This window comes from Amblyomma americanum, chromosome 8 (genome assembly GCF_052857255.1).
Source record: "Amblyomma americanum isolate KBUSLIRL-KWMA chromosome 8, ASM5285725v1, whole genome shotgun sequence".
Taxonomy (NCBI): domain Eukaryota; kingdom Metazoa; phylum Arthropoda; class Arachnida; order Ixodida; family Ixodidae; genus Amblyomma; species Amblyomma americanum.
Genome location: NC_135504.1, coordinates 68,805,987 through 68,826,824, shown reverse-complemented (window position 1 = coordinate 68,826,824; position 20,838 = coordinate 68,805,987). Strand labels below are relative to the sequence as shown.

General features: G+C 46.1%; 2 long non-coding RNA genes across 2 annotated transcripts; both read right to left on the bottom strand.

Moving 5' to 3' along the window:
* Positions 1–4,059: 4,059 nt before the first annotated feature.
* LOC144102473 (uncharacterized) lies at positions 4,060–6,103 on the bottom strand. Its single transcript, XR_013308213.1, has 3 exons — positions 6,074–6,103; positions 4,504–4,666; positions 4,060–4,067 (listed from the first exon to the last, which is right to left on the bottom strand). It is a non-coding gene; the product is annotated as an uncharacterized LOC144102473 (long non-coding RNA).
* A 3,322-nt stretch (positions 6,104–9,425) lies between these two features.
* Positions 9,426–11,955, bottom strand: LOC144100757 (uncharacterized). Its single transcript, XR_013307829.1, has 3 exons — positions 11,856–11,955; positions 10,855–10,988; positions 9,426–9,473 (listed from the first exon to the last, which is right to left on the bottom strand). It is a non-coding gene; the product is annotated as an uncharacterized LOC144100757 (long non-coding RNA).
* Positions 11,956–20,838: the final 8,883 nt, after the last annotated feature.

Genomic DNA, 20,838 nt, shown 5'->3' with positions numbered 1-20,838 from the left:
AACCCTGGGGGACCCACCTGTGCTACCTTCCAACCACCAGGCACTTATTTCCTCCCCTTGCTTGCTCCACACCTACTGAGGAGGGAGTATTCAAGGCCGGGCGCCCGGGCCACGAACCAAGAATCGGGCATAGGGTGAGATAAGCCGGGCCTACTCCACCGGTACTCCACACATCGACGATTTTCGCACTGGTACTACTGCACACCCTCTACCTCGGCGTCCCCGGTGGTCCCCAAGACCGGGTCAGCCTCGGCGTCCGCAATATGCCACCCATCACAAGCGATCCGCAATGAGACTGCTTCCCCGAGGACATCGATTCCGAGGAGCTCGGGCTGTCGGAACCCCCGCGCGGACCTGGCGTCTATGTAGCCAGAAACCGTGCGTCGGCACGCTACCGCGCGGACCTGACCTCTTCGTAGCCAGAAACCGAGCATTAGTAGCCGTGCACTTTGCCGTGAGCGGAGGTTTTTGACTTTTGACATTCCTTTCTACCGGATTTCGTGGGTCCAATCTGGTCTGCCTCCAGGCCTGCCTCCGCACAGACAACGGACCTCACGATTCGGCTGGCCCTCACAGACGTGGGAGTCGCTGCAGCTCCCAAGAGGATGGGCCCCGGACAACCCTGCCCCACCGCTGGCGTTGCACCGGAACAAAGCCTAGTAGCCGAAACTACACCGGCCCGTATCCGGCGGCAGGGGGGGGGGGGTGCCACGGACAGGCCGCACAGTCGGATTTCCCCCCCCCCCCCCCCGGAGGGGGCTACAGAGGGACTGAGGGCAATTTATATGGCAGTATGTGTACCCCGAAGTGTACTTACTACCATATAAGCCTTTTGTAAATAACTTCACGCCAAGGTGATCTAACCGCGCAAATCCTCCCAGCCATTTGACGGTTTCGTTCACACATCCAACACAGCCCTGAGACCTGCCGCAATAAGCGATTGCACAGGTACTAACTCGAGCGATCCCGTCCAGCAGCTCACGGTATATGTGGCGACGTCTACTGTGTTTTGTAGCGAAAGCTACATTACGGTAGCATGTCGAGCCTTCAGCGTGGCTGGTCATGTGGGGCGGAGCAGCAGCCGGTGGCGTTGTGCCATGGCTGATCACGTGGTTGGCCACGTGACCAAGATCCACTCGACCGGTTGTAGATATCGCGTCACTCCTTGATTAACCAGAGCTAAACCACCGCCAATTTTTCGATGCCTATCAAATAATAGAAGAATAGAGAATTATTTTTTGTTCTACCATCTCATGCCCCTAATACGAGATTTACCGGCATTTAACACGTAATTTTGGAACACCTTCTTGGGAAAAACAGTACCAAAAATTTGATGTCAAGTATTTCCAGCTCCCTGTAGGCTTTGTAGTCTTTGCGCCCGCATCTCCGGCGGTGAAAGAGAAAAATCCTGCAAGAGCAACCACCAAATAAGGTTCACATAATGTGCGGGGGGGGGGGGGGATGTGTATTCAATTTCCGTGTCCTGTGGAAAAGCGTACATCGGGACTAGATGGCTGACTAGACGGCCGAGGGAACACGTCAACACGTTGTGAACGGGCACAGGGAGCAAGCTGGCATTGAATGTGGAGGAGAGCAGGAAACACTCGTGGCCCCTGTTTCAACTCCCGAGAATTATTCTCAGTCACGAGCGAGAACTACTTAAGAATTTTAATCCAAAAGTGCGAGCCACCCTGCATAAGGGATCCATCTTTCGTTATGACAAAGAAAGAGTAGCGTTTTTTTATGGGAGATGAAATGACACTACCGGATTTGGTTGTGTGTGTGTTTTTTTCTGATGGATGTGTGTATTAGTGTGCCTTCTTCTTGTCCTGCGTCTTCTTTTTTATTGGGTTTTTCATATAATATGATAGCAGCCCCGGCACTAATGACATCGCTGAAAGCAACATGTCGCTGCTCGTGGGTCGGCAAGTCTTTGTTGCTAACTGAAGAATGCTCTAACCGAACTTTCGGTGACGAATTTTGTTCGTGAACCTGAATGTTTGCCTCGCAAAACAGCTTTTGCGTGTTTCCAAGAACACAGCGCATGCGACGGAAAGCATGCGTTGTCTAAAACTTCGGCATCAGTGGATGCACCGAGCTTGCCCATAAAAATAGACGTACACCCCAACCTCCCGGCTAATCAGAAGCTCAGCGTGGACGGCATTAACGAACCTTTCCGCGAATGTTTTGCCTCAACTTCCAAGGTTGGTGAGACACAGCTGACAAAGCACCGGTTTATAGTTGACGAAATCCAGTGACTGTTATGTTAGCCGCCTTATCAAGTTTCTTCGAAAGAACGTAATGCCATTCGCCGACATCTTGAAGAAGTGCTCAACGACGATGAGATATATCCATCAACGAGCCTGTGGGCGTCGCCTGTTGTTCTAGAGGAAAAGAAACTTGGAACCCTACGGCTCTGTGTTGATTACACACGTATAAACAGTCATAAAAAAGGTGTTTATTCTCTGCCAAAGAAAGATGCCTCCCTGAACTGGCTGTGCCATGCCACATACCTCTAATCACTAGGTTCAAGCAGTGGCTATTGTAAAGCCGATGCGGATGAACGCCCCAGAGGAAATACGCCTTTATAACCTCGGACGGTTATTGCGAAATCCCGGTGCACTCTTTCGGTCTTTAGTTGGCTCCTGCAACCTTCCAGCGGATGATGGATACCGTACTTGCCGATCTGAAATGGCACTTCTGCTTCGTGTGACTGGATGACACTACCATTTTCTCCACGGCATTCGAAGAACACCTTAGGCCCCTGTGCACTGTGTTCTTGGTCACATTGTGAGCGCTAAGCTTGGAGTTAGCACAGACCCCGACAAGACAGTGCCGTCGCTGCTTTTCCCGTCCCAACCGATATGCGAACTGGGCGGTGCTTTCTGGGTCTCTGCGTGTACTATCAGCGTTTTACACAGAACTTTTCCCTTATCGCTGAGCCCGTAACACACCTCACGAAATATGCCGAAACGTTCTCCTGGCGCCAGGGGCCACAAGAGTCCATCAAAGACATCCGAACTCGTCTCCAAGGTACGCCCATATTTTTACACTTCGTGAGTCAGCAGAACTGCACACAGACGCCAGCAAGATTCGCCTCGGCGCTGTCCTTTTGCAATGACAGGGTGGTCTCGATCATGTGGTCGCTTACGCAAGCCGCACCTTATCATGATACGAGGTGAACTAACCAACTACCAAAAGTGAATGCCTAGTAGTTTTTGTCAATGTTTACTCTAATGTTTTTTTGCAGCCTGGTTATGAATGTTGTTTTTTTCCTCAAGTCTTCTACATAAATTTGCTGTGCATATTAAATTTATTTGCAAGTAACACCATTTCAAACCCAGTCTCCTCTTCAATGCTTCGGCGATTGAGGGCGCTGTAATATATATATAAATAAATAAATAAAATAAATATTTCGCCTGTATTTCTATGGCCGCCCTTTCTGAGTTGTCAGTGACCATCACTCGTTGTTTTGGCTGGCGAAACTTTAATAATATTCAAAATTTACAAGCATTTTATTGTTATTTATGTCCCTGAACAACTCTGTGGGCAATACGGCGTGCTTTAGTGCAGGGCTTTAGAATGATTTCAGCAACTACCGCCTTATACTGTCCACTGCCTCAGTCCCCTATCTTAAACGGCTTTCCGTGCCCATTGAGTTACCAACTGACCTACAGCTGTACCCTCCCATGTAACAATAAGTTGCTTGCCACACACTGCGATATTAGTATACTCGACGATCATGCTTTTTAGTCACTGCTGTCAGCATTTAAACCCCGACCTTCTACTCAGCACATGAATTTCATAGGCCTTAAGTGACCAAGGGGGATTGATTGGCGAACATAAGCGGTGACAACACGCGTCACCGCAATAGCTGTACCACCAGTCGTGTAAAGAGTAAAGTGCGGCAACGTAATTGTCAGATATTTAATAAATATATGCCAACCACTTCTTTTTGTTTACTTCTCGGGAAAAGTGCAGACGCGTCGAGTCACGCAGCAAGAACGGCGCCATCGCCATCCGCCGCACTTCAGACTCCTTGCTGTGTTTTTTAGCGAGTTAAGGGCCTGGAAGTGAGACAAGGTGAAAGCGACATCAGGCACTATTGAAATAGAAGAAGCAATACGCGAATTACTCAGTAATTAGCATTAATTTGTTAAAAAAACAATGGCTGCCATTCTTCCTCTAAAACTGTTTCTTGCAGTAGACGTGAATTGCACATTCAACGATCGGACAGACCGAGGCAGGTGTTATGAGCAGCTGATTTTATAAATTATGTTTTCGTGCACTTATAGATTATCCCTTGGATACTACACATCTGCGAACAAGCACTATGCATCCAAAAAATCAGATTATGAGTGCGGACTGCCTAAGAAAATCAGTTTGAAATCTCCGCAAACATTGATTCCTGCACGGACACGGTAGGTGCAAGGTGCATTCCGGAAAATATGGTATGTTACGAAGCGCTTTCCCTGTTTTGAACGAACTATTTGACACACTCACACGTGACGCCGAGCGCGAAGGTGATGGCTGTTCTGAAGAAGGCGAAAGCCGCCTGAAGCGCAAAGTTCCCTTGTGTGGCCTGGTTAAAGGCAGTTATCAGTTGGCAGACAATGCCGCCAAGAACAGTGCGGAACTGATCTTCAGGAAGTTGACTCAGGATGCACTGTGAGCAAGGAAATGCGAGACACGATGAATGAAGGTCTTTCAGCACCATCATCAGAGTGAACCAGCTGTTAAAAGCAGCGGAAGCTTTAACCCAACTGGTATTTAGTTGCTTACATTTTAAATATAGTTTGGTTTAGGTTTATGAGCCTTTAACGTCCCAAAGCGACTCAGGCTATGAGGGACGCCGTAGTGAAGGGCTCCGGAAATTTTGACCACCAGGGGTTCATTAACGTACACTAACATCGCACAGTACACGGGCCTCTAGAATTTCGTATCGAAATTCGACCGCCGCGGCCGGGATCGAACCCGCGTCTTTCGGGCCAGCAGCCGAGCGCTATAACCACTCAGCCACCGCGGCGGCCACCATTTTAAATATAGGAGCATGTGCCCGACTGGGACGTGTTTTAACGGGATAAAATATTGTACAGTGACAGATCATACCGATTGCTCCCAATAGATCTGAGGCAATGCCACGTAGTCTGCAGATAAAGTGATCGATGCTTAAAGCGACAGTTAGCACTAACTGAAGTTGGCCTGCATCGGTAGCCGAGGGCATTGTAGCTGCAAAGAGACCACTGTTAAGAAAACTTTGCTTTTATGAGGTACCTTACTGAAATGTTCCATACGGGTCACTTGTATAGAATTATGGGAATATGGAATGCATATGAAGTGGAATATGCTTTTTCATAGCTTCCATACCGCTCTATACACTCCAAACTGACTGCATATAATCGATATTGATATACTATACAGAATTAGCCGACTCGCCTTATGGAAACTTTCAGTAGGGTAGAAAAGACAGAAACAAAGAAATACAGGTGTTCATAATACCGTCCCATTTCCCAAGTTGATTGTGGGCGCCGGCACCGAAATCGTGTTGCGCGGATACTAGAGGCAGCGATTAGTGCAGCAATCAGTGCGGCTACCAGTGCGGCAACCAGTGCGGCAATCAGTGCGGCAATCAGTGCGGTAACCAGTGCGGTAACCAGTTCGGCAACCAGTGTGCAAGCCAGAAAGTTACTGAATCACATCGGTTACAGAATAACAGTTCACTGGTGGGCTCAGTGTTCCTCCAATGTTTGATGGTTAACTTTTAGAGTTTTTTTTTTAATCGAACTGTACTTCGTGTTTATTGGCCAATAGTTGATGCCTAATGCTTAATGTGTCTATTCGTTTTCGCCGCTAAGCAATCACTGTCGCAGACTTGTAGGACAGTGTCGAATGATTATGAAAATTAAATGAAATATCGTAATTAGGCGACATAACGTCGAAGTGTAGCTCTCATGATCGCTGCCGTTTCCACAAAGTTTTGGAATTTGCGACTGCTGCAGGCATAAAGACATTTAATTTCAAGAGAGGAACGAAAAGATCTCTGAGCTGTATAAGAAAAGTGCTGTACACTCACCACAATGGACTGCACCGTGGACTGAACCATGTTGGTCTGCAATTAGGAGAGCGCAGTGAGGCGCAAGAATATGTATCACTGTTTTTTGTTCGACGCACTTAACGATGACCGCAACAATCTGTGCGTCAGAACGAACAGCACTTTTGGCCTGCCAACTCGAGGAACTCGAACATATCCAGTAGCACAGGTCAGAAACAGATGTGCATAAGAAGTCACCGGAGAGAACACCGCAGTGCGTTAAGTGCAATAGCACTACGTGGGTCGCTAGTAAAAAAAAGCGTCCTGTGTTGGGATGAAGCTTCAGGAACGCGGAACAGAGGCGCGCGCGCTGTTTGGCGGAGGCGCAGAGGGTCAAGTGAGGCTGCAGCGGTGTTGGTGCGAAGGTGAGGAGCGCGTGCAAAGGCGAGAGAGGAAGGACACATGACTCGCTCTATACGGCAGGGAACATGCACTGCGCGGCGGCGTTGAAAGTGCTCCTTTGAGCAACTAAATAAGAACTGGTGCAACCAGGCACCTCAGCCACAACGAAAGAGAGGCTATATTCTCAACGATTAGGGGCTCGCGGATGGCTTCATTGCAGTCAAAGCCAGGTGTAGAAAAAAAAATAAGTTCCTCTTTTACCTCGCAGTGTTACTGAACCAAACACTTAGGTCAGTAAACGAGGGTTTAACTCCCGCCTCGGGAATCCGAAGAGACGGCGGCTCGCCGAGTTGTTCCGTAGTGAGCCCGCTCCTTGTCCGCGTCTTTCTCTCCAGCCGCCTAATCCTATAAATGCTTGGAGCGACGGAGGGGGGGGGGGGGGGGGGCGTACATCTGTTGAACTTAAAAGAGGGGTCGATTCTTTAGTGTGAACCTGTTGGCCGGATCCCCGTCGTCTTCAGGACTGAATGACACTTGCGCTTCTGTAGCCCAAGCCTTCGAGATACAAACGCCCATCTTCTCTTTCCTTTCTCGCCTCACGTACGCAGCATGTGGCTTTCCCAGAGCGTATTGCTACCAATCTTGCTTCGTACATTCTTCGCGCTCGCCTCAAGCCGGGCGTTCTAATGTCGATCTAGATGCCCTGCTCCGAGCGAGACGAGCTGCACGCAACATAAAATACGGCAACAACGGCATAAGCAGACAAACCCTGCAGTATTAGCGATACAACAAGCAGAAAGGGTGCAGCATCAACAGAATAACCGTGCCAGACAAGTTGACGCTGCCGAAGATCGAGCGCAGCGACTAAATGCAAGCCGGAAGCGGAAACGCATTTCGAAGACTTACGGGGAGCGCGCTGCCTAAATACGGGATCTACAAGGTTCGGAAACTGCAGAGCAAAGAGGTCTTCGACTGGAAAAGTATGCCGCGGATCTGAACAGAGTTCTTCGTAGGTTGACAGGACTCCACAGCGGCGGAAAACTGCGATAGCACATATGACGCATTCACAAACGGAGGTAAATCGTGAATAAATTTTCTCCTCCTCCACACCTGCGTCCTGCGCTGGATGATATTATCAACCTGCCCAAAAGTTCATTCCAGTCACGCAAATTCTGGCCTAGAAATCAGTGTGAATTTGTTTGGCAAAGTAAAGCCTTCATTTACACTGCTTTGCGTGGCCTGTTCATATTTGCAAGGGCAGGTCAAAAGAGGCCCATGTATGTCTCGCAAGTACGGATAGCTTGTTCTGTCTTTTTTATCTATTTTTGTTTCCTTTCTCTTGCACTGCCGTTTGTTAATTAATGCGATGAACTAGCCGTGACAGAAAGTTTCGTCCCTTAAAGGCTGGCAACCAGGAAGTAAAACGTCGCACCTCGAAGTACAGCATCTATGCACTTCGCGAGCGCCTTTGCTCGCTAGGTCTAATGCTAATTAAAACACAGGCGCCAAATAATACAAAGTAGAAAAGAAGCTATTGAGTGGGTACCGCGTGACCTCGTGAGCGCACAAAGCCGCGCAGATTCTGCGACCCTACTTTCGACCACAAAATCGTCTTTGCCTCGAGTCCTCATTCTGGATGACAGCACCCTCCTTTTAACAAGAAAGGAACACCTCCGGCGCCGCACACGTGCTCTCATCCCTCCGTGTGCGGTAACCCTCCCCCGTGGTCTTACCCGTGCAGAGGAGGTTGCGCTTCGGAGGATACGGGTCGGGGTTGCCCTAACTCCAGCTGTTACACGCAAGTGGTCGCATTTCAAAGATTTATATCCCCGCCGCGGTGTCCAGTCTGCAAGAACACAGACTGTGAGGCAGATATCCACCACCTGTTGTGGGACTGCCTGGCGCTGAAGCCGACGATAATTCGGCACCTGGCGGTGGTGGGTCTCTCACCGCACAATCCGGATTCCTATAATGCTTGGACACAGGGTCCATATCATCATTCGCTACTTGATTTTATTAAATCAGCCCACCTTTTTTTCATTTATTTAAGCATCTTACTCATCTCTGATTTCATAACCTTTATGTCCTGAGGCAATAAACATCGCTTGAAAAAAAAAGAAGCTATGCATAAACAAAATTCCGATAACTTCCTCTTCCACCACACGAATAAAAGTACCTAGTGGCAGTACTCAGAAACAAGGACCACAAAAATATGTGCAAACAAATATTTTGGCAATTGTGACACGTTGCTGCTTTATCGGGTCACAATATACTGCAAACCCATGCATACCGCGAAAATTTTGCTAAATCATTTTCTGCCGTTTGTCGCAAACCCAAGGTAGTACAATCCTGTGCAATGTGAATTTTAATATTTCGTTGAACAGTATGTTAAATTCTAGCCCAAAAAGGACGACCTGCTTTTCTACCTAGTGCTACCATCCTCTTCCCAAAATTCACTGCCTTGGCCGCCCATTTCAGATAAAACTATGTTCTGACATTTATCTGTGGCCGATATCTTCTTTCTGCATTTTCCCATGATTGCATAAAACTCTGGGGCTGCCCATCAGACACTAATGGGCACTCGACTCGTTTTGGACCCTGATGTCCCTCTTATTGGCTGGTTCCAAACGTCTGGACGCGAAGAAACTCACGAGGAACTGCGTTGAGACTCATTGTTAGGCCGCGCAGGAATACAGGATAGGCGAAATAACATGCCCCTCTAGCGCTGCGTTCAGATTCATTTTGAACGGTGCACTAGAGTGGGGTGCCTCATGGTTTGCTGGCCCTGCGTAATGCCTCATTGTTGAATTTTGGCCACTAATAATTATGCCTCAATGGTGGCAACCTTCTTTTACTTATTTCTATATATCATTTATTTGGCCATCTATATGAAGTTTTAACGTCATTTTATCCCCCATTTCCATGCTGCGAATAAATCTTGAGTGCCACAGCTCCAAGAAAGATGTTTAAGTCAAAGTGCCCGATAACTTACAGTGGTAGGCGATCCAGCAGTGCATATCATAGCCGTGTCTCCAGCGCACTGCAAAATATACGTAAGATGTTGATAATTGTTACAAAAGAAGAATTGTTTTCGGTAAGCTATCGTAGCTGCGACAAAAGACTTCCAGTGCGCGTGAACCTATTCAGTGTTTGAGTGAAGAAACACAATGGCTGGTCAAAGGACAATTTTCGCTTCATTGAAATGCACTCCTCCTTTAACTGGCCGAGGTGGAGGAGATAGGAGAGAGTGGTAATGTGTTCGCTAAATTGGTAAGTTCACTAAACCGAAATTCGTCAAAGATGTATTTGGGTTGCACCGGGAACACTGAGTGAGTCCGATCGCTGCATAAGCCTGCTTGCTTCGAAAGGGTTCGACGCAAGTTCATTTGCCAGACTTGCAGGTGAGGTCGTATATAAGCCGCCTCTATGTGACATGGCGTTGACGAAAAAATCAATACTGTACAAGTCTTTTTCGCCAACAATTTTCAACATGTCAGTCTAAGTTTCGGGGCAATTAAAATATTCGTTTTGAAATTAAGGCGGCGCTTATCCTCTCTGCGCAGTTCATGTCCATTTGGCAGCCTCCCGGTGTGACATACTCAAGTACACAAGAAGGAAGCGTAGCCAGAGGCTCTAGACAAGTAGAGGGTATGCTGAGCCGTGGTTACCAATCCCGTCTGCAGGCAGGAGTCACGGAAGTTTACTTGCAAGAGCTTTTTTTTTTCTGTAGTTCACTCCGCCGGGGTAATTATGACGTTGATGATGCAGAAGTTTGGTTAATGAGGTTTAACGTCCGAAAGCTACTCAGGCTTTGAGGGACGCCGTAGTGAAGGGCTCCGGAAGTTTAGACCACCTGGAGTTCTGACATCGCACTGAAAATCTGAACTGCACTGACATCGCACAGTAGACCGGCCTCAGTTGAATTTCGCCTTCATCGAAATTCCACCGCCGAGGCCGGGATCGAACCCACGTCTTTTGGATCAGCAGCCTAGAGCAATAACCACTGAGCCACTGCGGCGTCGATGATTCAGAAGTGATTAGGGGTCAAATGCATTGCTTGAGTGGATGAAGCGCACAAAAGACAGCACATAAATAATTACACAAGGCAGGCGCGGTTGTTTGTGTGCTGTCTTTTGTGCGCTTCATCTACTCAAGCAATGCACCAACTTGCTCCAGAACATGTTCCACGTCAAATGAATTGAGTGCTTCAGCGAAATCAAGGGCTGGTGGAAAGAGTAGGAGGAACTTTAAGGAGCTGATGTTTTTTTTTAACGGAGAGGAGATTAGTATTGATCAAGCTTGACGCAGCCAGAATGACCATCGTAGTAACGAAGACTGTTCACAAGACCTAAGCAATGAGACTATTCTAAATGCAGTCTAATGTTACTAAAGCACACATGTTAATAACGAAGGGCTTTTACCGAGCTTAGCTGTCCAACGTCAGGCAGCCCAATGTTGATGGCGCCAACGCACGAGTCGTTCTTGACGAGGAAGCTTAGGCAGCCACTTGAATTGCAGAGCTGGTAGTTACCCAGCACCCCAAGGTTGACACCGGCTTCAAAATTACGTGAGATTGAGAGAAAAATAGCAGCATATTAGCATGCTATTACTTCTGCTTCTTTTTGTTCCCGGTTCAAATGTGGAAGCGGGAAATTAAGATCATTCTAAGCTTGCGTCACCTGATTTGATATAAATTCTACGCCTGAGCAGCAGGAACATTCAGAACAACGTCAACTACTGCTCTAATAATAGTAAAAATAAATCTCACCTGTTAAGAAAAACAAAAAAAACGTTGCAATGTTCTCGGTGATTATTACTGTATGTGGGAACCAGCTGTCTACACAGTGACTGGGGTTGCGCTGGGCATTTCTTCGATATTGTAATTCCTGCTACTTAGGTGTGTCCCCTGTAAAAAAACTTTTAATAAATTTTGCGAAGGATAACAATTTAAGGATGATTTGGAAAATCGTCATTCCAGTAAACACCAGATACAACAGAATCAAGAAATACTTAGCAAATAACTGCGATGTAGGAAGAATTCTATCAAATTAATATTCAAGCCTAAGGCTACTTCATTGCTCCTAACTGCGAGCATCTTTGATTAAAACAGCATAATCGGCTTCCAGCATTTTGACAAACTTGCCGCCTTCAAATCCTCAGAAATATCTTTTTTTACCTTGATCATAACAAAGAATAAAGGATATATTTATGCAAAACCAAATGGATTCGCAAAATTATGTAAGTCTGGAAAGATCCTTAAAGCAGATTAATAGCTAATTAAGATCTGGGAAAAAGGGTCGTGTGTTCTGGCTTGTGCTTCAATGAGAATTCTTCGACGCTCCTATAAGGGCAAAGCTGGCCCCTTGGATGTGTTGCTTTCACGTAATACAGTGCTAAAAATAAACAACTGCAATGTGCTCACTAGGAATACCGCGGTTCGCGATGAGCAGCAGCAGAGGCTTCAGAGCGCTGATGGTTCCTCGAGGCGATCCGTTCTGGTAAATTCCCTGAATGACGCACTGCGGGAAGAAAGCAGAGGCACATTTTCCTCGTAAGAAGTCAGCGGTCATTCGCCTAACTACCAGCGTTTTGTGTTGTGTTCGGTCTAAGAACGCATAAGCATCTAAGGCTATCATGCGCCAAGCTCGAGGTATATGAAAATGGTTTTCTGCGGAATTCTACAAACGTGAAAAACTCAGTGGTGTACAGACCTAAACACTTGAATTCGTACTTATTGTTAATGAGAAAAAAATTTAAAAATCGCTATTAGTGAGAGCTTCAAAGAGAGCCGGGTAACCTCAGAAACCATCCTTGCCGCGGCAAGGATCTCGAGGCTGCCAACCTATCAAAAATTAAAAAAACCCCAGCCCTGTTCTCAGAATGAGAAGGTGGCTGAGGTGTATCAGCATATGGAGCTAGGCGAAATGTTCGAATCCAGAGTTTTTCAAGGAGGCCTGCTTCCCTTAAAAATCCAGAAACACTTAAGATATCAATAGGTGCGTATTGACCTAAAATCAATGTTTGGTGAAGAGGAATGTGTTCTTTGTAGCATGTAGTAAAACAATTTTTCCTCAGTGATTCAATTTCTGTACATGAGAATAAAATGTTGTGTACTGTAATTTCATCTCTGCATTTATCACAAATAGGTTTGTCTTGTTTTGTTAGTAGGAATTGTGTGTAAGGTGTGTATGTCCAATACGGAGACGGCATAATATTACCTCTATAAAAGGTTCCTTGTGACTACATGTTTTCTATTCTTCCAGTACGGGCTTTACCAAATGCAGTTTATTATTTACTTCATGGTCCCATGTTTCCTGCCATTTAGCCTTGAGATTTCTGTGTATTAGTTGCATGCAATCTCTATGAGGTATGCTGACTTCCTTGATTTCTTGACTGCGAGCTTGTGCAGCACATTGGTTGGCTCTTTTATTGCCGTATATTCCAACATGGCTCCGCACCCAGCAGAAATTTATTATAGTCAATGTGCTCTGACTTTTCCTATGTTGTGTCATATGTCTCCCAGTAAGGGTTCGCCTGCATTTCTACAATGTAATGCCGTGAGCACGCTAAGTGAATCTGTGTATATTATTGCCGCGAATATTTGCTGTATTCGTTCGGTTTTCATATCTGCCGCCACACCACTTTATCGCTTTGTTCGCGACGCAAGACGCGACTAGGCTTATCTCGATTGATCGCAGCCAGGCAGAGTTGATTCTACGTTGTTCCGGAATGTTCTAGTAACTTTGTATGCTTTATCTCGAAAGTTCGCTATCAGCTTTAAATTGAGCACGGCCGACAGTGGCAGGCATTCTGTTCGACGACCGCCGAGCACGCTTGTCGCTTCGCCGCCGCCGAGTGATTCAGTCCATTTTCGGTGCAAGTCAGCCCAACAAGCAGTTTTCTTTTAGAAGACCTTTTGTCCGTCTTCATAGCTGCTTCGACTGCCGTCACCACTACGTGACATCTGGTGGAGGTGCGGGGTGCCATCCATGTTTCGGACGCCCCCTTCAAGTCGTGAAGCCAGCGCTCAGCGCTTCGCCCTCGAGGACGAGCCAGCAGCTCAGCGAGCCAGGCGACGTCTCCAGAAAGAGGAGCCTGAGTTCGAGACCCTGCCGGACAGCACAAGGCAGCGAAAAGACGCTGCTACGAGCACCGCAACCTCGCCGAAGATGTCGACACCGATCACACTGCAGCAACTGCGGGTGCCGCCAACGTTCAATGAATCAATGAATCCCTAGGCGAAGACCCCGAAGAATGGTTGGACCAATTTGAACGCGTGGCATCATTCAACAAGTGGGATGATGTGGCAAAAATTGGACACGTGTTTTTCTCATTCGAGGGCTTCGCACGCACATGGTACGAAAACTACGAGCAGTCCCTAACGACATGGGAGCTATTCATGAGAGACCTATTGAAAGTATTCACCAGTGTCGTGAGGAAATAAAGAGCCAAACGACTCCTCGAGTCCAGAATCCAGCTTCCGAATGAGCCCGTCCGCGGTTACGTCGAGGAGATGAAGCGCCTATTTCGCCGCGCCGACCCCGGGATGACCGAGGAAAAAAAGTTCAGTTTTTAATGCACGGCGTAAAAAAACAACTCTTTGCAATCCTCGTCCGCCAGCCGCCAAAAACAGTCAAGGAAATCATGCAAGAAGCATGCACGATTGAGAAGACCCTCGACGTCCGAGCTCAGCAGTACAATCGCCCTTCCTCTGCCTGTGCAATCCGTTCCGACACGACGACCACTACCAGCGACCGCTTGCGGGAAGTTATCCGCGAAATCGTCCGAGAGAGCTACGCCGATTACTGCCATCCTCCCCACAGCCACAAGCAGCGACTCTGATGGACGTGGTACGGGAAGAAGTGCAACAGGCACTTGGCACCCCGACGGCCACAGAACCCCAGGCCATGACCTACGTCGCTGCAGTAAGGACTCCTCAGCAACAAAGCGACAACCCCTACGTCCTCCCCGAGATGAGCCCCTTGTTCCACAACGCCGCCTCCGAGCCCCTGCCCGCCCAACCTATGACCGACGCTCAAGCCCCAGGAAATGCGACGCCTGGAGGACTTCCGAGAACCGGCCTTGGTGCTTCCATTGCGGTGAGGCCGGCCATATTCAATTCAATTCAATTCAATTCAATGTTTATTTTTCCAGAAAGAGCCTGGAGGGTCTCCTTGGCTAAAAGCTGCTGATGCAGCTTGACTAAGGCCAAGAAGACCGTTACATAGCAGTATCAGTAAAAACACATTATAATTAAAACAGACATTTGCCTCTAATTTGCAACAGTAATTACAAGTTTTGTACAAAAATTCGGAGCACTGAATTTATACCAGGTAAATAATACAAGTCAGACATCAAACAAAGTGCACAAAAAACACATTTCAAGAAACGTGGCAAAAAAACATTGTACAATTGATTTGCATGAAAAAAAAGTTCAAGAACAGAACGAAAAAAAACAAAAACATAAGGTTAACAAAACACAGTATACCAAAACAAAGTATTACCAGGGGAGAGCAATTACAAAAAACAAGACCTCAAACCTCTTCTATTCAAACCTAAAGTGTGAGTATTTTTTGTTTAGTATAAGTGGGAGGTTATGTGATAACGCTTGATACTTATAAAAAGTTCGGAACCGTGGGATTTCCCACAAATCTTTATTTCTTCTGGGTAGGTTAGCGTCGCGGCGCTGCAGTGATGCTAATGACATTAGTTGGTTTATTATAGTAAGGGAGGAAAAGTAAAATGTTTTCAATAGTCGGATATCATAAATATCCTCAATACGAAGTATTTCAAATGACCTGAAGGTACTTGTTGTAGTGGCCATTGGTTCCATATTGGCAATATGACGAATTATTTGCATTTGTATTGCTAGAAGCCTGTTTAAATTTCTTTTAGTTGTGCCCCATACTAAAGTACAATAATTTAGATGAGAGTTAAATAATGCTTGATATATCTGCAGTTTCGCTTTCAAAGGAAGTATACTGCGGCAGTGTGCTAGAGCTCCTGTAACTGAAGACAGTTTTTTACATAGATATTTGATATGATTATCCCAGCCTAAGCTAGAAGAGAAGTATAGTCCAAGAATCTTGTGGTGGTCAACAACTTATATTCTTATATTATATTATATATATTATATATATATTATATTATATTCTTCGTCACTGCCCGTACCGACGTATCGGTCTTCGAGTATTTGCCGTTAACGCCCCACGACCACGCTTCGGACAACGTCCGCAGGAAATCGACGAGTACCTGCGTCGAGAGGAGCACACGCCGAACCGCTTTTCGCGCTCACCATCGCCGTCAACCGTGCGCTTTGCGTCGCCACGCCCCAGCTACACAGCTGCGGTACGAGGAAGGTCTCCCAGCCCCCGCAGGGGAAACTAAAGGCAGCAACCTCTGGAGGTGAGGTTGCTCATGAGCGAAGCGCCGAAGGTCCTCCACCGACCACGCCCCATTAAGACGCTGCACCCGCGACGGCGCATGATTCGGATTCAGATTTATTTAAACAACACTTGGTTGCCGAAGAGGCGAACAAAAAGGCAATCAAAAGTTGCCTGACGAAGCGTCCGCCCCCTTTACACGCTACCACTGAGCAGTGGGCAGGTTTAACCAAAGAAAAACAGATCATAACTACAAAGAGACATTGCATATAACATTATACACGAAAACATCAAAAAGAAAAAACAAGGAAAAAAACAGCACATATCCATTTAAGGTACACAATTAAGAAATGCTGTAAAAAGTATATTCGCGAGTCAACATTGTTGCACAGAACTGCACATAAAATACAAATATCGGTGTGACTGAACATAACAAAAGGCAAGAAGAGCTTAACTAGGCCGGCCAATGTAAGGTTTTCTTTTCTAATAAAAACATGGATTTTTCTTTTTTTTAATATAGGGCAGATATGTGCAGAAAAAGTAAGCCATTGCTATGTCACAAAAAGAAATGGGTTAACGTTTTGCTAAATGCTTTCGTGGAACAACTGTTGTGAATGGTTTCTATAATACCCGGGTACTTATTTAGAAGATCAGCGATTCGATATTTTAGCATTTGTGTACCGTAGTTCGTACGCACTAGTTCTTTTCTACAGGTCATATGCCGAAGGTTATGGTCGTGGTCTCTAAAGAAGAAGGTTTGCGATAACCCAGCCGGGTCCATTTTTATTTGATCATATATTTTCAAAGCTACTCTTTTGTTCTTGATATTCGTGATAGTTAATATCTGATGTTTTTCGAAAAGTGGGGCTGAGGGGGCTCTATATGGAGAGTTTTCTATTAATCGTATGACTCGCTTTTGTAGTATAAGCAGGTTTTCCATGTTTGCTTTTGTCGTAGTTCCCCATACAAGAATACAATATTGCAAACGAGAAAAAAACTAGACTATAATACAACTGCTTTTTTAACCCCATTCGTAGTAAGTTCTTTACTTTGAAGATAATTCTGATTGATCTGGAAATATCTTTTCGTATTTTTTCTCTGTGCAGAGACCAGCTCAAATTTTCTTGAAAAATAACCCCCAGAAATTTGTGAGAGTTTACTCGTTCTAGGTGTTCCCCACGAAATTTTATAATAGGTTCTCTAATGATGGCTTTATTTCTCGGACGGAAAATAATGTACTTTGTTTTATTAATGTTCAAGGCTAATTGATTAAAATTAAGCTATTGTGATAGGTTGCTTATCCAGCTGTTTGTTTGCCTTTCAAGCAATTTTAAGTCTGTTCCAGAAAAAAATACATTAGTATCGTCTGCATACAGGATTATATCTGGCGTAAGTAGAATATCGATAATGTCATTAATATAAAACAAAAACAGTAAGGGCCCTAAGATGGAGCCTTGTGGGACCCCATATTTTATTGTTCCTAGACCTGATTTTGCTTGGTTTATCTGCACGTATTGTTGTCGACTAAGTAACTTTTCATTAAGTCAAATGCAATTCCTCTGATTCCATAGTTGTATAACTTTTGCAACAATATATTGTGTTTGATGGAATCAAACGTTTTCTTGAAGTCAAGGAAAAGTCCTATTGTATGATATTTTTGCCCAAAGTTTCTTATTATTTAGCTTTCAAGTAACGCTTTTTCAGTTGACTTGTCTTTCTGAAAGCCATATTGTTGTTCTACAATTATACCTTCTTGTTTACAAAAATTTAATAAGCGAATGCAAATAATCTGCTCCATAATTTTTGAAACGACTGGCAAAACCGATATTGGTCGGTAATTATTTAAGTCGTTTTCGTTTCCCCCTTTAAAAATTACTGACACTTTCGCAATCTTTAGCTCATGAGGCAACACCCCAGTAGAAAGGATTAAATTACATATGTGAGAAAGCGGACTGCTGATATGCTGTGCTACTGATTTTATGGGTTGGACCCAGAGATCATCTATTCCAGAAGATTTATTATTACTTAGCTGTCGTATAATGGCACAAATTTCTTCTGAAGTTGTAGGAACCAGGAAAATCGAGTCCCTGAATATTGATTTCCTGTGTGTTTTATGCTGAATATTATTGTCTATGTTGGGATTGGGAGCCCCAGCAGCTAAAAAGTGATCATTAAGTTTGTTTGCCAGCGGGGTCCCTGTGTAGGACACACCTTCAATTGTCAATTCGGTAAGGTCCCTTCTCTCACCCTTAGACATCAAATTATTTACGGTGGTCCAAACTTTTTTGGGATTGTATAAATCTCAGTGAACTTGTTTTCGTAATACATGGCTCGCGAACGTTTGATATCAAAATTAAGTTTATTTCTGAATTTTTTGCACTAAGTAAGAGTATTTGGATCCCTGGTTTTGATAAATAGTGCGAACATCTTGTCACGTTTCTTTATTCTTCTAACAAGGGCAGCGTTTATCCAGGGTTTCCTTGCCTTTTTTGTTTTTCGAAATTCATCGACAGAAAATGCAAGTTCGTATTGCTTTTTAACTTCGCTGACAAAGATATCATACGTTAGAACAGGATCGGCTGAAGAATATACTTGTTCCCAGCATGTTTCTGCTAGTAAGTTCTGAAAAAGTGTTACCTTTTCTGCACAAAAATTCCTATATTTTATGGTTTTAAAGGTGGTATTTTGAGGTTCCCTAGTTTTAATGTGGTTCAGAAATAAAAATATTGGTAGGTGATAGAACCTACTCTCGCTGCACCGACGCAGCACACAATGAGAACGCCGACCATGACGCAAACTACCTTCAAAACGACGACGCCACCCAGAAAAGCTTCGACCACACGCCCCACCCGCGACTCGCATACGCGACGAAGCCGTGACCCGACGCCGAGAGCGACATGCAATGCAAGAGCAGGGACCTCCCACTTAGAAGTGAATATCGACGGCCGGAAAGTTACCGCTCTAGTCGACACAGGAGCCGATAACTCGGTGATGAATGGAACATTCGCTGCGCAGCTGAGAAAAGTCACAACGGCGTGGGACGGCCCAAAAATTCGCACCGCAGGGGGCCACCTCATTACGCCATCAGGACGATGCACAGCGCGAGTGACTGTCAAGAGACATACCTATCCTGAGACCTTTGTTGTGCTACCGCAATGCTCCCGCGAAGTGATCTTGGTTATAGATTTCCTTAATGAGCATCAGGCGATCATCGACCTGCGATCCAAGCTGATCACGCTTTCGACGGACGAAGCCATCGCTTCGATGAAAACTCGGGAAGATCACGTTGCCCTGAGTGTCCTGGAGGAAGAAGTGATCGTTTCACCCCGATCAAGCGTTATCCTGACCGTAGGCGCCACGAAAGCCTATAACGCTGAAACCATCATCGAGGGGAACATGCAGTTGCTTCTAGACCAAGGAATGAGCATCGCAAGAGGCATCGCACATTTCCGCAATGGCCAGGCCTAAGTACTGCTGACTAACTTCAGCGAAGAATACCGGCACATTAACAGAGGAAAGAATATTGCTTTCTTCGAAGAAATATTCGAAGTACGAGACTCTTTCGAACTCTCCGACCCCTCCGCAGAAGATCTGCCTGACCAAGAGAACTCGCCCACTTTCGACATCAACCCAGCCCTGCACCGGAACAGACAAGACCAGATCCGGAATCTGCTTCAAAGCTACAGTGAGTGTTTTTCGACATCGCCGAAGGTGCGACAAACGCCAATTGCCAAGCATCGCATTATAACGGACCAACACGTCCGACCTCTCCGTGAAAGCACCTACCGTGTGTCACCGCGAGAATGACAAGCCATCCGGTACCAAGTCGAAGAAATGCTTCGCGACGACGTCATCCAGCCTTCAAACAGCTCATGGCGGCACCGGTTGTTCTAGTGAGAAAGACTGCGCACTTCGATTCTGCGTGGACTACCGCCGCTTGAACAACATAAAAAAGAAGGACGTCTGCCCCCTCCCCCGCATCGACGACACACTGGACCACCTCTGCAACGCCAAATATTTCTCATCGATGGACCTCAAGAGCGGCTACTGGCAAATTGAGGTCGACGAAAGAGATCGCGAGAAGACAGCATTCATCGCTCCGGATGAGCTGTTTGAGTTCAAGATGATGCCATTTGGTCTCTGTTCCGCACCAGCGACGTTTCAGCGAAAATTTGATACAGTGCTGGCAGGCCTGAAGTGGCAAATTTGTCTCGTATATTTAGATGACGTCGTTGTCTTCGCCTCGAACTTTGAAGAGCACCTAAAAAGACTTCGATAAGTACTAGACACAATCAAGTCGTCTGACCTAACCTTGAAAGCAGAGAAATGCCAAATTGCCTACGAAGAGCTGCTGTTTCTAGGCCACATCGTTAGCAAGGAGGGAATACGCCCAGACCCGAAGAAAACAGCTGCGATTGAACAGTTTCCACCACCGGCCGATAAGAAAGCAGTGCGCACATTTCTCGGACTGTGCGCATATTACCGACGATTTGTGAAAAACTTTTCGTGCATCGCCGAGCCCCTGACCTAACTGACAAAAGCAGACGTGCCGTTTAAATGGGAAGCGCCGCAAGCAGAAGCCTTCAAGGAACTTGAGCGTCGTTTACAGTCCCCACCGATTTTTGCGCATTTTGATGAAAACGCCGATACTGAAGTTCATACCGAGGCAAGCAGCGTGGGCCTAGGCGCCGTCCTCGTTCGAAAAAGCGACAGGCTTGTGAAAGTCATGGCATACGCTAGCCGTTCCCTTTCCAAGGCCGAGGCTAACTATTCGAGAACTGAGAAGGAGTGCCTTGGAATAATCTGGGCTACATAGAAATTCCGCCCCTACCTCTACGGACGGCCGTTGAAGGTGATCAGCGACCACCACGCGCTCTGCTGGCTTTCAAATTTGAAGGACCCCTCTGGCCGACTCGTTCGATGGAATCTGCGTCTCCAGGAGTTTGACGTCACCGTCGTTTTCAAGTCTGGACGCAAGCACTCTGACGCCGATTGCCTCTCACGAGCCCCTGTAGATACACC